Here is a 16,362-nt window from a genome sequence, read left to right as displayed (position 1 = left end):
AACCTTGAAAATCATACCAAGAGTAAATGTCCTTCATTTTCTAGTAATACAAGGGGAGAAAATAAGTAGGTTTAAAGCAAAGGAGAAGACAATTTAAATCTTTATCCTCCCCCGGTGCTTAAAAAGTCCACCTTCTTTTATACATATAGTTATTTACTGTAACTTAACTTCACTAGTGTAAAAGATTATTTCATTTTAAATGTTGAGGTCTTTTAAATATAAGAACTCAAGAGCAGATGACAGCTTCTTTTTCAAACACATTAAACTGTTATCTCTATCTGATTTTTTCAAAATTGTGAGGTACAAATTATCCAGAGCATAACACTTCAAGACTCTTTTCTGGCCTGTAAAGTCAACAGTTATAGTGGTAAAGTTTAATCAATCCCATAAAATGTTACTCAGAAAGTGACCTCGAGTTATGCCTGAAGTACATCTCCTACATTAAAAAGCACTTTCGATGCAGCCGGAACAGTGTTATTGAAAGAGATAACTAATAGATACCTGGATGAGGGTGGCCAAAAGGGAGGGGGCGGGAAGGAAAGTCAAATGGGAAAGAAGGCCACAAAAATCCCATTTTCAATTATTTCCCTAAGGAGATGTGGTTGCATAGATGAATGCACAGGTTGAATAATAAAGGTCTTTTATGTAATTTCAAGTGGAGGTTTCCATGAATTTCATAGTGAAAGAAGACACAGTGCTTCCTTCCAGCACACACCAGATTCCAACATATAAAGCAGAAGCAGTGGCTTGAGCAGAGGTCACTAACACAAGTACCTGTCTTGGAGATTTCAGCACTGTGCACACCAATTATTTTTTTAATAAATAAAGCTTTTGATGTTCATGACACATGCCAGAAATATAACTCTTCACTTCTAAATTCACACACACACACACACACACACACACACACACACATGCACATACACACACACAATATGTATGCACCAGTATTTTGTTCATTTAAATAAATATATGCATGCATAAGAACTTAATATTTATTTGAATTTGAAAGTGCACATTTTAAAAAGAAAGGTTAGTTAAAACAACACCATTTTGGAGTAGAAGCATTGGAGTAAAATATTTCAGCATCCCCATTTCCTATATCTTTAATTCTACCTCCAAGAGGTAACACCTATGAACAGTTGAATGTTCATCCCTCCAGACATTTTTCTAAACATTTACAAATATGTGCAACTAATACATCTTCTGCCCCGATGACATCTCACATGGCTGCCATGACTATTTCAGTCTCTCTTAGGTAACAGTCAATCCTGTGGTCACTTTACATCCCTGACAAAGGCTCAAATCTCTAATAATAATCAAAACTGCATTCTTGATGTGAAGTTCAAGTGTCTCTCTTGCAGTGTGTAGATTCTGCTCAAAGTTGAATTACATAGGGCTACTCTATTTGAGAAGGAGGATATGATTGATATCCTCTTTCTTCCACCAGCTAGCATTTCTACTCTTCCTTCTTAACCTTGCTTCCTGCTCCCTCATGGGTTATTATGTGAGAAGGGAGGATATTTCTTAATTATTTATTGTCATAAGCTGGCTTTGGATTTTCTGGGCCTTCAAAAATCTAAACTGGTAGGGGATAGGAAAGGTAGCAGAATATAACAGTCACTAATAGGGCATTATGTAAAATTGTGGATGTGTAACCGACGTGATTCTGCAATCTGCATTTGGGGTAAAATTGGGGGTTCATAACCCACTTCAATCTAATGTATGAAATATGATATGTCAAGAGCTTTGTAATGTTGTGAACAACCAATAAAAAAAAAATCTAAACTGATTCTGAGACACTTCCATAGGTTACTCTTCCACCTGTATTACTGTGGTTCTCTCACTTTAATATTGGTTCCCTTAATATTGGTAAATTCATCTCTCTTTCTGCTGGTGAGTATGACTTCCTTCTCAGCCTAGGAATCCCCAGCTTCACTCTGCTGTGGTCTGATGGTTCCTCAATGAGTTGCTCTTGGTAAAAGTCTAAGAAAAAAATTATCTATCTTCATATCTCTCCCCCCCCCCGACAAGTGAGTGTGTCTGCACACAGGCATATATGTGTGTCCACCTTATGTATGGTTTACATTCAGTTCATGGGAAACACAAGGATCTTCCCTCCCCACCAACCTCAGGACTAAAGTTAGTCAAACTCCTTGTTTTAGCTCTGCTAGCAGCTGCCTCCCACCCTCAGATGGAAGTCAGACACTAGTCTACCATGTTCCCCAATTGCAGGACACACATATCAACCCCAAGATGAGGGGCTGGTATCCCCCACAACCATCCTTCTGGGGGAAAGGAGGAGAACACACAAAATATCAACAGTTCTCCCCAAACATTCAATCTCTACTCTTGAAATTTCTTTTATATCCTCAAGATGTAAGGGGCTTTAAGAATCACCTGAGTCTTAGCCTGTTTTTTAAGTCCTACCAGATGATCATATCATCAATCTCTTTAATATCTAATATCTATCAATTTAGAGTCCTGGCTGAAATACCCTTTGAAAATCATCCTATATATATATATATACACCTGGATGTGTTTGTACACACTGGAATGTATATATTTATCATATAAACAAAAAAAAATGACTTCTTAGTTTTATATCCCAATTTTTAAAAATGCTTAGGAAATAAGCATTCTAATCAATCTAGAAAAATTTTTGAACACAGGTATTTAAAAAATTATTATTTGAATTATTTGATTCAAATAAGATGACTTCTTATATATGCTTTCAATCGTTTCTTTTGCATTTACTATAAGTTGGGAAAATCCACTTAATTCAGAGCAAAAATTATCAAGGCTCAAGTTCATATAGGTTTTTTTTTAAAGAGAGAGTGAGAGAGGGAGAGAGAGAAAGAGAGAGAGAGAATTTTAATATTTATTTTTTAGTTCTCGGCGGACACAACATCTCGTTTGTATGTGGTGCTGAGAATCGAACCCGGGCCACACGCATGCCAGGCGAGTGCACTACCGCTTGAGCCACATCCCCAGCCCCAAGTTCATATAGGTTTTGCTCTACTATGTTCCCTCTCTTTTAAACACTTCCTCTCTAAGGAGAATATATATATTCTAACTTTTAAGAAACTCCATCTAGGGGCTGGGGCTGTAGCTCAGTGGCAGAGTACTTGCCTAGCATGGGTGAGGAACTGTTTCTATCCTCAGCACCACATAAACTACATAAAAAAATAAATCAATAAACAAAGATATTGTGTGTCCCTCTACAATTAAAAAATATTTTAAAAAATAAATAAAAAGAGGGTTGGGGCTGTGGCTCAGCGGTAGCGCACTTGCCTGACACGTGTGAGGCACTGGGTTCGATTCTCAGCACCACACATAAATAAATAAAGGTCTACCAACAACTTACTTTAAAAATATTTTTAAAAAGAAAAGAATAGAAACCACATCTTTTGTCTTGGAAGATACTTACAGTTCCTTCTTAATAAGTAAATAAATTCTGAGGTTTTTCTGTTTCTTACAAGGTGCTTATTCACTGTTCTTGATGCAAAGGACTAGCAACTTCCCTCCTATAAACCCAGGAACAGAAGGGATAGGAAGTAGCCTACATAATATTCTGCTCAAGAATGTTTTAAGGTATCCTAAAGGAAACATTCTCCAACAGAGTCTGTTTTGTTATGTGTTCAATAACCATATGTTCATTTCTATGTGGATAATGTGCAGCATAATAGATACCTGCAATGATTCCAGGAGAAGGCAATTATTGACTCAAGGGGGTTTTACTGATTAGACTCTGAATGGCTCAAACATGACCAGAACTCCAATTGGGCATTATTAAAAGTTTGCTTTGATTCTTGGGTTTTTGTTCCTTTGTGCATAACAGGCTTCTAAAAAACACATACCATCTCCTACGTTCAATGGATGCTATGGTTAGTTATGATCCAAAACCACGTGTCATTTTACATTTTGAAAGTAGCCTTACTAAATTTGGTCCCAATTGAATACTTTTCACACATGAAATTATAACTTTAATTCAAAATAAATCCTCTAAGACATACATAGAGCAGTAAATATGAGTCTAGTGAATGAATAAATGAAAAAATGAACAAAGCAGTCTTATGATACAGGTGGATAAAGATAACTTGAAAAGTAAAATAGGAAAATACATTCCTCTGCCCCAGAGGGAAAAAAAAGAGGGGAAAAGTCAACCAACAATAAAAATCTCACCAATTGTCATAGAAAATCCTAGTTTATTTGGTTCTCACAAAAGCATGTATAGTGAGAGAGGGTAAGAGATCATTAATCACAGATTATGCTACTGAGGCTCAGGTAGCTGAGCTTTTCCCCAAGATCACATAACTACTAAGACTCATTGATTCAACATATATTGATGTGCTGGGCACCTGAAATTAAAATAATGTGATATCATAAAGAATGGATAGAAAATTACTCTTTGTTACATGATCAGTATTAGTCTTTCTAAAGTGGTAACATTTAAGCTGAGATCTAACATAGAAGGTAAGCCAAGCAAGATCAATAGAAAGAGCACACCAGGCGCAGACCATAAGATAGAGGTCCTGACGTGGGATCAAATTCATGATCTTGAGAATCAAAACGTTTGTGAGCTGGAAATATTCCGCAAAGTGTTCTGTGTTAGCCAGCCTCCAAGATGGCTCCCAGTGATCCCTGTCTTTGTTACTCTACCTGTGTCTGGTCCTCTTCCACACTGAACCAGAAAGAGGTCTGTAATACAGAAGAAATGGTGGTATATCACATCTGAGATTAGGTTTTTAAAAAAATTGCTGCTTCCATCTTGGGCACTTTGTCTCAGATCACCTACTGTGAAGGAAGACAGTTCTGTCATCTCATTAGGTCACCTAGGCTGCCTGGAGAAGTCTATGCACCTTCCAACCATCTGGGTGAACTCGAAAGTAAATCTTTCAGCTCCATCAATTCCAGTCAAACCCAACTCGCCTGCAGTCCCAGCCGACATCTTGACTGCAGTCTCATGAGAAACCTTGAACTAGAAGTGGCTAAGCTGCTTCTGGATTCCTGATCCATAGAAACTATGAGAAAATAAATATTTACTATTTTCAGCTAACAATTTATGATAATTTGTTATGCAATAATAGATAACTAATGGGAGTTCTAAATCACTGATCTTTTCACTAGCCTGGCTCATTAAATTAGAATTAGAAATTCTTTTGTACTGTATGTCATTGATCTTCATTTAACTACTATCATACTAGATTTTTATTACATTGACTCATTTGGTCAGGCGTATTTCTAATATTTGCAAGGCATGGAATAAGAGTACAAATGAAATCCCATATACTACACATCTAAATATTTAAAAGTTTTAAATCAAGCTGACTAACTATTAAATAGAGTGGGATCTTTCCTTCTATCATGACAAACATACCTTAATAAGCTTCTGGAAAATCAAATTCCCAAATTTAAAATTCTGACTTTTTAATGCTCATTGTGATGAGCACCAGACCCTAGAACAAAATTAAATGCTGAGGGAAAGAAAGCCTGTCTCTGTGGCAGAGATTGCTTAGTCATTGTGACATAGCTCCCCAATTGCCAAACTGTGCAGACAGCCCACTAATCCCCTTGGAGAAGCAGTGGTGGAACAGTGGAACAGCAACAGAAGCAGGCTAGAACACAAGTGGTGAATCCCAGATGCAGTCATACAGAGCCCACCATACCAGTGTGGGCCTGAAGCTCAGTGGACCAGGGCCTGAGGCATGGCAAGCCAGGACTGAAGCAAGCCAGCGCATGCTGACCTATGAACCCTTGTCAGCCAGACCCAAGCCTGGTACAAATGCCTACTCCACTCAGCAACCACGCTCCAAACTTTCAAGTTGACCTTAACCACCTGGGAATCTGGAATTGTAGGTAAGCAATGAGATAATAAATGTGGGTCAGGGGCTGAGGATGTACCTGAGTTGGTAGAGTGCTTGCCTCACATGCATAAGGCCCTGGGTTCAATCCCCAGCACCACAAAAAGTGCTACAGGGACACTGCTACATCGATGTTCATAGCAGCACAATTCACGATAGCAAGATTGTGGAACCAACCTAGATGCCCTTCAATAGATGAATGGATAAAAAAAAATGTGGCATTTATACACAATGGAGTATTACTCTGCATTAAAAAATGACAAAATCATAGAATTTGGAGGGAAATGGATGGCATTAGAGCAGATTATGCTAAGTGAAGCTAGCCAATCCCTAAAAAACAAATGCCAAATGTCTTCTTTGATATAAGGGGAGTAACTAAGGACAGAGTAGGGACGATGAGCATGAGAAGAAGATTAACATTAAACAGGGATGAGAGGTGGGAGGGAAAGGGAGAGAGAAGGGAAATTGCATGGAAATGGAAGGTGATCCTCAGGGTTATACAAAATTACATATAAGAGGAAGTGAGGGGTAAGGGAAGAATAATACAAGTGGAAGAAAAGATTTACAGTAGAGGGGGTAGAGAGAGAAGAGGGGAGGGGAGGGGAGGGGGGATAGTAGAGGATAGGAAAGGCAGCAGAATACAACAGACACTAGAATGGCAATGTGTAAATCAATGGAAGTGTAAATGATGTGATTCAGCAATCTGTATACGGGGTAAAAATGGGAGTTCATAACCCACTTGAATCAAACTGTGAAATATGATATATCAAGAACTATGTAATGTTTTGAACGACCAACAATAAAAAAAGAAAAAAAAAAGAAGTTCAGACTCAAGGGTTAACTAATAGCTAGTACTTTCCAAACCCTCATTAGTATAAGTTTGGACCAATAGCATTAGTACTTTTCCAAACCCGGATTGATTAGCATAAACTCTAACCAATAGCATTGCCCCAAGTGCTATATAAACCCCTAGACTAGAACACTCAGGTGGTAACCTGCTAACGGAGTCCCCTCTTTCCCCTACAAGGGTTATTTTTCTATTCTTCACTCTTGAATAAATCCTACTCCTCTCATTCTTGCCTTCTGTTGTCCCATGAATTTCATTCATTGGATTTGCAAGACAAGAACCTGGAAAGAAGTTGGTGGTGAGCTGCTAGAGTCTATTGCAACACTGAAAAGCATAGTCCCACATTTATAGCTGTAATACACCACTCAATGGTAGCAGAGAAGAATCAGGTTTAGCCATCTGTGACCCTCAGAGCTGATGCCATAAGGCATTTCCTACTGTGATTAGCTGCTAAAATGAGCTTTCCCCACTGCAGAGGTCTGCAACTTGCACAGCCCCTACCTACCAACAGAAGCAGAGATTTTGAGTTTTGTCTCAAACTCTGATTCAATTGTTCTTACTATAATCAATAAATGGTATAGAAACATTATGACTTTTTCCATCTGAAAAAAAATAGCCTAGCTTTTCTAATTTTCTAGTTGTTTATAATCTACATATTTTGGATAAATGTATCAAAAAGATCACCATTCAAATATGTCCTTATTTATATAAAACTATATACAGGCTCTTTTCTATATCAGCCTGAAGTAAGACTATAATACTAATTTAAATAAGTTTCTGAGAAACAGCCAGAGTATCCATCCTTTTGGCCTTATACACAGAAAAGGCAGATGTTTTTTGAAAAAAAAAAAACATCATTGACTCATCTTTGTGAATTGACCATGAAGTTACAAGGAAAGCTTGCAATTTTTTAAGAAATTTAGTTTGTGAACTTGGCCTATTCTTCTGAGCAATTTAACTATAAAATCTCAAATAACTCACTGAAAACCAACTCAGTAGACTTCTCAGTTATTGGGACATTTCCCAATCCTAAACTTTCAGGACAAACAAGAAAAAATAATTATAGGAACATAAAGTATAACAAAAATTATCATAAAAATAATTTTCTTTCTGGTGCTAGTAACCTCTGACATAGCCCTCTTGTAACCAATCAGTTCTTTCATTCAATTTGGAAAGAAATTATAGATAGGCCAGAGCAGCTCCCTTAGTATTAGCAGCTCTGACCTTTGAGTATTAGCAGCCTTGAGTTCTTGGTGTTAATGGCCCTGCTTGCTGTTTTCCATACAGCGGGAGCCAGTAGCTACCAAGAACTGTCTGGAACTCTTTCAGCAGTGGAGCTAGCAGCTCATGGTGACTCTCCATTGCTCACCTTTGCTTTCCACTGTTCTGTGGGGGCTAGCCACAGTGTTACCACCCCTGGCTGCTGGCTTCTGGCTGCTGACAGTGCCCACCACCCTCAGTTTACCAGCTCTTAATGTCCTCAGCTCAGCCTGCTGTACTATAGACAGACATCATGAATAGGTGAAATAAAATTATACAAAAGAGGTTTTATTAAGAAAAAAGGAAAGCAGTACATAGGCTGTTCTACTAAAAAGAAGGAGAAGGGTACTTATATAGATTTAAAAAGGGTGGGGGACATATTCATACATGCCCAGTGTTCTGCCAGCTAAGTATAGACTTTTTCTTAGTTATGGGTAGGGAAGGGGCTCCTCGAAGACTGGGTTGGGGATAGCTGAAGGGTTCCAGAGGGGTGGAGTCATCTGGGATAGACCCAGGACTGAAGCTGCTTGCAGCCAAAGCTAAAGTCTTTGGCCACAAGACATTTTGGACAGCCATAGCCATCAAAGATGGACAAAGAAAATATTTTAAAGCACCTCTTGGGAAGTATAGGACTTTTCTTTTTCAATTTTCTAAAGTGTTTTATGATCTTGCAAGAGTGGCTCCACTTGACTGGAACGCCTGACTGTTTGGAATAAGAATCTGTCTTTCTAGGGTTGGATCTACTGTAACACTTAGATCAATGCCAAGGTCATCGCCACCCTTTAGAGGATAGAGGATGATGAGATGAGACAGTGCTTAAAGCATACTTGCAAATAAGTTACTAGCCCACAGACGATTTTTTTTAATTCATCCTCAACCTGTATTTTAGATAAACTCAGGGAACCATTCTCTTCCCTCTCTCTATCATGTGCATCACAATTTGAAAGATTTTCTGTTCCAAGTTGTAATCATTAAATATTAATTATTTGTAAAATTTATAACTGTTATTCTGAATTTCTGATTTACCACATAAAAAATTATGTTCAGAATCAAAGAATTCAATATTTTGGTTGACCTGAACAACCTCATCAGGGTTGACATATGATATCTCATGTGTTTTGGGCAGTATTCAAAATAATTCAATAATACTCATTAATATATCTTAAACTCATTAAGCTTCAGAAATCTTAACTAAATACTCTCTGACAGAGGATTAATATCTAGAACATATTAAAAAATAAGTGAAGAGAAAAAACTTACCACTAAGAAAACCAAGCAACCCAGTCAATAAATGGGCAAATGAATTAAACAGACATTGCTCAATGTAAGAAATGAAATGATCAACAAATACATGGAAAGCTATTCAACATCTTTAGCCAGTGGGGAAATGCAAATCAAAACTACACTGAGATTTCATCTCACTCCAGTTACAATGGCAGTCATGGAGAATACAAATAACAATGCTAGAGAGGATGTGGAGGGGGACAATTGTACACTGTTAGTGGGATTCTAAATTAGTTCAATCAATCACAATGGCAATTAGTATAGAGTTTCCTCAAAAGACTGGGAATGAAACCACCATTTAACCCCTATATACCACTCCTCAGTATTTATCCTAAAAAATTAAAGTAATCATACTATAGCACATGTTTATAGCAGCACAATTCACAATAGCCAAATTATGGAATCAGTTTAGGTGTTCATGAGCAAATGAATGGATAAAGAAATGTGGTATAGATACACAATGGAGTTTTATTCAGTCATGAAGAAGAATGAAATTATATCATTTTCTGGTAAACTGGAGAATATCATACTAAGTAAAATAAGGCAAACTCAGAAAGTTAAGAGTCATATATTAGTTCTCATATGTGGAAGATAGAGAAGGGGGAGTGGGGAAGGGCCTCATGAATATAGAAGAGAGAAGAGTAGTATATAGGAAGAGAGTTAGGGGAGGAAAGAGGGAGAAAAAAAGGGGAGGTACTGGAGAATTAAATAGACCAAATTATATTTTGTTATGTGTATATGCATGTATTAACACATAACCACAGATCCCACTGTTATGAATAATTATAATGTACTAATAAGAAGGGGAAAGTAGTCTTAATTAGAAACCAGAGTTATAAGATCCTCAGAAATCACACTTACTCTACCAACTTGTATTCACAATCCTTTATTAAAACCTATATTTAAAATTATACATTGAAACTATTCAGGTAGTAATATCTGAATCATCAAAGACTTAAATTGTTAGCAACAAAAAAAAATATTTGCAAAACACCAGGGTAGGGCTGGGGTTGTGGCTCAGTGGTAGAGTGCTCACTTAGCATGTGCAAGACCCTGGTTTGATCCTCAGCACCACGTAAAAATAAATAAATAAAGGTATTGTATCCAACTACAATTAAAAAAAATAAATATTAAAATAAAACCTTCATGGTAAGCAAACAATGTAAAGCTTTCAGTGAACTCAGACAACATTGGAAGCTATAAGACATTTATTCATTCATTTAATTAGCAAATATATAATGTGCATGACTTGTGTACCAGCTTTTGTTAAGTACTTAGAAATTAAAACCAAATATCTTCCCTTAAAGTATTCACTAACCAATAGAGTGGGGTGGGGGGTTGGGGCTAAGGATTGGGGTGGCAGTTGTAAATGCATAAGTGCTCCAAAAGGCATTGGTATAGAGAAGAATAGAGGCATGAGAGAAAAATAATCACAGTATATGGAGTTTAAGAACATCATGAAGAGACGACAAGGACTGAGTTCAGAAAAATTAGAAGGTATAAAAACAAATGGACTTATAATAGGATATTCCTCGTAGCAGGAAAATGTCTAGTGAAGAAACTAGAATTTTATAACTGCTTGGGAAACCACAATCAGAATATCAGGAGTATGACAGGTCTGGAAATTCAGGTAAAAGAAGGTGCACAGCAAGAGAGATGAGCAGGGAAATTTACCAAGTAAGGTAAATATACATTAAAAAACTTGAGACAAGGTAGATTACTATCAATATGATGGACTTACTCTACTAGACAATGGAAAATCAATTGTAGATTTTTTAATAAGTAACTGGCATGATTGCTTATGCTCTATTTTTAAGAAAATAAAAGTTAATAAAATCTCATAATTTCAAAACTAGAAAAAGAGAGCATAAAAACTATGGAATAAGATCCCTCATGAATATAGATACAAAAATATGTTAGTAAATGGAACCCCTCCAATATATTAGAAGACTAATAAACCAGGGGGCTTATGTTGACCAGGAGGGTCCAGCAGCACTGTGATGGTGCTCCTGGAGAGCGAGCAGTTCCTGATGGACTGACCAGGCTCTTCCAGAAGAGTCGGTTGTGGGCAGCATGGACATCACCTTGAAGAAGTATGATGGTTGAACTAAACCCGCACTGAGGAAGGGTCCTGTGGAGGGTGTCTGTTGAGAGCAATGGATGAAAAAAAGAAGATCAGCACAGTGGTGAACTCCAAAGAAGTGAATGCGGTTCAGATGGCTCATTTAAACCTACTGAGAGCTAACATGAAGGGGCTGAAGAAGAGACAAAAAGAGCAATAGTAAGAAGAGCAGAGCAGGACAGTGAAGGCACTGAATCCCCTGCTTTCACCAAACCACTGAATTACTATGTTTCCTTATAAAGGAAGAAAATAAGATTTTTATCAAACATTTCAACATCAAATTTGATTCTAAAACACAGTAGAATAACATAGTTAAGATACTTTAAGGATCAATTTCACATTATTATGGAGGCTTATAAATCCAAAATTTGCAAGGGTAGATCAGCAGGCTGAAGACAAGGGAAGAGCAAATGTAGGTTAAGTCCAAAGGACATCTGCAAATGTCCCTTTTGCTCAGGGGAGATCAGTCCTTTGTACCATTTAAGACTTCAACTGATTAAGTTAGGTCCACTGCACATTATAGAATATAATCTGCTTTACTCAAAACATCAATTTAAATACTAATCTCATCCAAAAGACCCTCACAAAAACAAGAAAAACAATGTTTGACCACATATCTAGGCACCATGACATATAAAATTAACCATCACAATACTCAAGGAAAGAAAATGTAAAATAACTGCAACAAAGATGATTTTCAAGAATCAAAGGCATGGACAAAATGTTATATCATGAGCAAAGAGAAGAGTAGTATACCCATAAATCCTTCCTAAAGAATCTACTGGATAAGGAGCTTCAGAAAAACAGAAAAGTTAATATAAAAATTGGTAGAATTGAGCACCAGTGGATTCTAATACCATAAAAGAAAAGACACCTGACTTTAATTACATGCTGCCTAATAAAGAAAATCACATCAACTTATAATATTGCCAAAGGGATTAATCTTAAGTATTATGAAGCCTCTGTGTCCAGATTACCATTTATAGAAAATACAGAGACCAGAGGGAAACTGAACTGCCTGTGAGCATCAATCAGCAGGATCAAGACAGTAGGAAACTCTGCAGGTCACAGCACTCGAATACTCTTAAATGCATCAACTTTAAGATAAAAAGAAGAATGAAAGAACAACTTATAAGTGAAAAGAATTTTAAACTCATAACAAATTTTTAATACAAAAGCACATTTGAATGACAAAACTATAAAGAATTTCAGTGAACGATTACAATAAAAATTGAAAGAGTGAGAAGGTCATGGTGGTGCAACACCTGGAATCCCTGTGACTCAGGAGGCTGAAGCAGGAGGATGGCAAGTTCAAGGTCAGACTTGGAAACTTAGCAAGACCCTGTCTCAAAAGAAAAATTAAAAATAACTGAATGTGAAAGGAAATGATGTACACTCTAGAATTCTACACAACACAAAAAATGTCCTTCAAAAATGAAGTAAAAAAAAAAAAGACATTTCAAACAGACAAAACTGAGAATGTCTTCCAAAAAAAAAAAAAATCACCCTACAAAGAATTCTAAAGATTTGATCACTACCTGATTTTTCAATTTTTATGTAAGAATAGGAGGGAATGCTTATTAAATTAAAATCTAATAGGGCAGGTATGGTAGCATAAGCCTGTCATCCCAGCAATTTGGGAGGCTGAGGCAAGAGATTGCAAGTTCAAAGTCAGCCTCAGAGTGAGAACTTGTCTCAAAATTTTAAAAAGGGGGTAGAGGGATTTGAGGGTGTAACTCAATTGTAAAGTCACCCTCAGTTCAATCTCCAGCACTAAAAACAAAAAACAAAAATCTAATAGGTAAATTTTTGGCATCACTCTTATAACAAACATTCTTGCATGTGTTAAAACTTTAGGCTCCTACAAATCAACTCTTTGATGATTATATAACACAATTTTCCTTTACTTTTTAAAATCATAGTACAAAATAATACATACTTAGTGAAAATCTATTCATCTCATCATATTCTTATTCCTAAAAGCAAGAAACCAGTGTTTCATTTAGGATGGGAGGAATTTGAGTTGTTCTTCTTTTAAGGGTAAATGTACAGTTAGGTAATTGGTGTAGCTATACATTTTGTTCAGATACATAATAACACACATACATTAAAATAATCATTCTTTGACCAACTTTTTGAATTGAAATTATAGTTTTATTTGTCAATGATGTACATGAAAAACTAGACCAAAATTCAGGCAGAGTATTGTTTTATTTTCCCAATTTAAGTACTAAAAATACTTATATACTCCACTTGGTTATTTTGGTGGAAAGGGAGTTAGGGTTGGTGGTATTGGGGTTCTTTACCACTGAGCTTCATCCACAGCCCTTTTTGACACAAGTTCTCACTAAGTTGTCCAGGCTGTCCTCAAACTTGTGATCCTCCTGCCTCAGCCTCTCAAGTTACTGGGTTTACAGGCATGAGCCATTGCACCCAGCGTCACCATGGTTTTCACAATGCTTTATTGGCTTGCAGTTGGCATTCTATGTGCTAGAGGTTTCAATCTTGGAAATGCCAGAAAAGGAAATGGAGGTACAACAAGGAAAAGAAGAGAGAGGGAGAGGGAGAGAGATGGGCACAGTAGTACACTCCTGTAATCCCAGCATCTTGGGAGGTTGAGGCAGGAGGATTACAAGATCAAGGTCAGCTTTGTCAATTTAGTGAGAACCTGTCTCAAATAATAAAAAATAGGCTAGAGATGTAGATCAGTGATAGAGCACCCCTGGGTTCAATCTCCAGTGGAGGAGGAGGAGGAGAAAGTGGTGGTGGTGGTGGTGGTGGTGGAGGAGGAGGAGGAGGAGGAGGAGGAGGAGGAGGAGGAGGAAGAGGAAAAGGAAGAGAAGTAAGTATTATAGTTTATTAAGATTTACATAAAGCAAGGAGAAAAGATTGATATTTTAATGAAAGAAATCTTGTCTTTACATAGGAAATGCTTTAAAAGCCTATGGAAAAAAAAACATGAGATTAAGAATTAGCTGGAAAAGTGAAATAATCTTCTCTGTTGGAGCGTATAGAAGAGAGAAAGGAATGTAGAGAAAGGAGAAAGAGAAGCCTGGGCAAACTGGCAGGCCACAGCAGCCTGGAGAAGAAGCTGATCAACCAGGAAAGCCAAAGGACTTTGAAGAACTGGGTACTTAAATTTACTGTTCCACTGTTTATGCCTCTGAACTATAAGACCCTCTCAATCACTCTAAAACCTTCACTAAATTTTTCTATAAACAAAATCCCTGTGAGAATTATTTGGAAAGAAAGGTAGGAAAGGGGGCCAAGTTCCATATCTGAAATTGGTATAAAAAATTAAAAAGCTGTATAGTTATAATGTTTATAAATGGAGAGTTTGGAGAGAACAAGAACATAGAATGAAAAGTGAGTGTGGAAATGTAAACTTACAGAAATTGCTGAAATTGTGACTAAGTGCAGAATGTTGGGAAATCTGTTTTTTATTTCAATCTCATACACAGGTGACATCGGTTGATACCTGGATCACATCTTTTCCTTTATCTTTCCTAACCTCCCTCCTACCACCAAAAGCACTAGAATGAATGTCTGAGAAACACAGATTTAACTGAAGAGGACAAAGCTATTTCAACATTAAAAAATATCCAAATGGAGTATTCTCATGAAGCAAATCAAGGCCAGAAACATTCGGTAAACATCTTCCAGCTGCCAACATCATCTCCTTGATTTAGCTTTGACTCCAATCCCTAATGCTACGCTTAGCACACAGCAGGTACCCAAGAAACTATTGAACTCCATAAATCCATGGACTAAGACCTTGTTCATATGAATCTTTTCCTTAATATAGAACATTACTACATTAGAGTTTTCAGTAGACCGTTGGTATTCATGCAAACAGGCACAACCAAAGTCTTTCAAACTTGTTAGAGCATAAAAATACCATTTCAGAAATTGCTTGTTCCTGGAATAATATTTTTTAAAGAATTAGCTTTGAAAAAAAAAGTATTTAGCATTGTATCTGAAGAAATATACTCACTTAGGGTTTGAATGCTTCTGATAACTCACATGTGTGTAAGAAAGAGTTCCAGAAATGGTGAAGAATACTTAATGTAAAAATAATACATAATCATTAATATAATTGCATTAATTAATAATTAATGTAAATCATATAGACAAGGTAATTGAAAAGGAAAAGAGGCTGAATGAGTCACTGTTTAACACAGTAACCACAGATGTTACTCAAGAAAATATAATTTAGAGAAAAGCTGCTTCAACCTCTGCTGGAATAATGAAATTCTAAGATCAAGCTGTGTTCTGCTCCCAAATATTTGCACATTGAAACAAATTTATTAGTAAAGAGACAAATAAAAAAACTAATCAAGAGTTGATTTCAAAAAGCAATTTCCTTATGTAGGAGGAGGCAGAAAATAGCATCACCTCACAGCTCCATAAAGAGGAAACAGCACCTGGGTTTGACAGCCCTTGTTCAACTGAGTTCTAAGGAGAATAAGAGAGAATGTGTATCTGGGAGTAAAGAGATACAGCCAGTGTCCCAGGAAGGAGGGAGGGAGGGAGGGAGGGAGGGAGGAAGGAAGGAAGGAAGGAAGGAAGGAAGGAAGGCAGGCAGGCAGGCAGGCAGGCGGGATGAAGGGAGGGAGGGAGGGCAGGAAGAAGGAAGGAAGAAAAAAAAAGAGGCCATGTGCTGGTAGCATCTAAATGTTGACAAAATGCTGGTAAAACTTAGGTTTCTCTTGGATGATATCTTATGGTGGGTGAGGATCACTGAAATAGGGTGAACTGTATGTGTAGGATGTGAAAGTATAATTTTCAATTTTTTTTCTCAAATCTTCACATGACTAATTACTGAGAGAACTAGCAGGATGCAAAGCTAGATACAGGAGCATTAAAAAGAACTGGGTACCTACAGCCATATGAAAAGAGAATGTTAGAGTAAGATTGTTAGGTTTAAAACAAAAACAGTTAAAATCCTGTAGGGTCAATAAAAGCATAACCTTAAGATAGAAATC

General features: G+C 37.0%; 1 long non-coding RNA gene and 1 pseudogene across 2 annotated transcripts in view; both read left to right on the top strand.

Annotated features, from left to right (window-relative positions):
- The first annotated feature begins 5,624 nt into the window (after nt 1-5,624).
- Nucleotides 5,625-16,362, top strand: part of LOC308654063 — a 173,278-nt gene continuing 162,540 nt past the window's right edge. The window contains exon 1 of the long non-coding RNA XR_014023168.1: nt 5,625-5,859. This is a non-coding gene — a long non-coding RNA (uncharacterized lncRNA). The remainder of the gene's footprint in view (nt 5,860-16,362) is intronic.
- LOC308654127 (signal recognition particle 14 kDa protein-like) lies at nt 11,256-11,562 on the top strand (annotated as a pseudogene). Its single transcript has one exon. The product of its transcript is annotated as a signal recognition particle 14 kDa protein-like (transcript).

This window comes from Spermophilus citellus, assembly GCF_964194105.1.
Source record: "Spermophilus citellus genome assembly, chromosome: 8".
NCBI classification, from domain to species: domain Eukaryota; kingdom Metazoa; phylum Chordata; class Mammalia; order Rodentia; family Sciuridae; genus Spermophilus; species Spermophilus citellus.
Note: the sequence above shows the minus strand (reverse complement) of the source record. Positions and strands in the feature narration are given on the sequence as shown.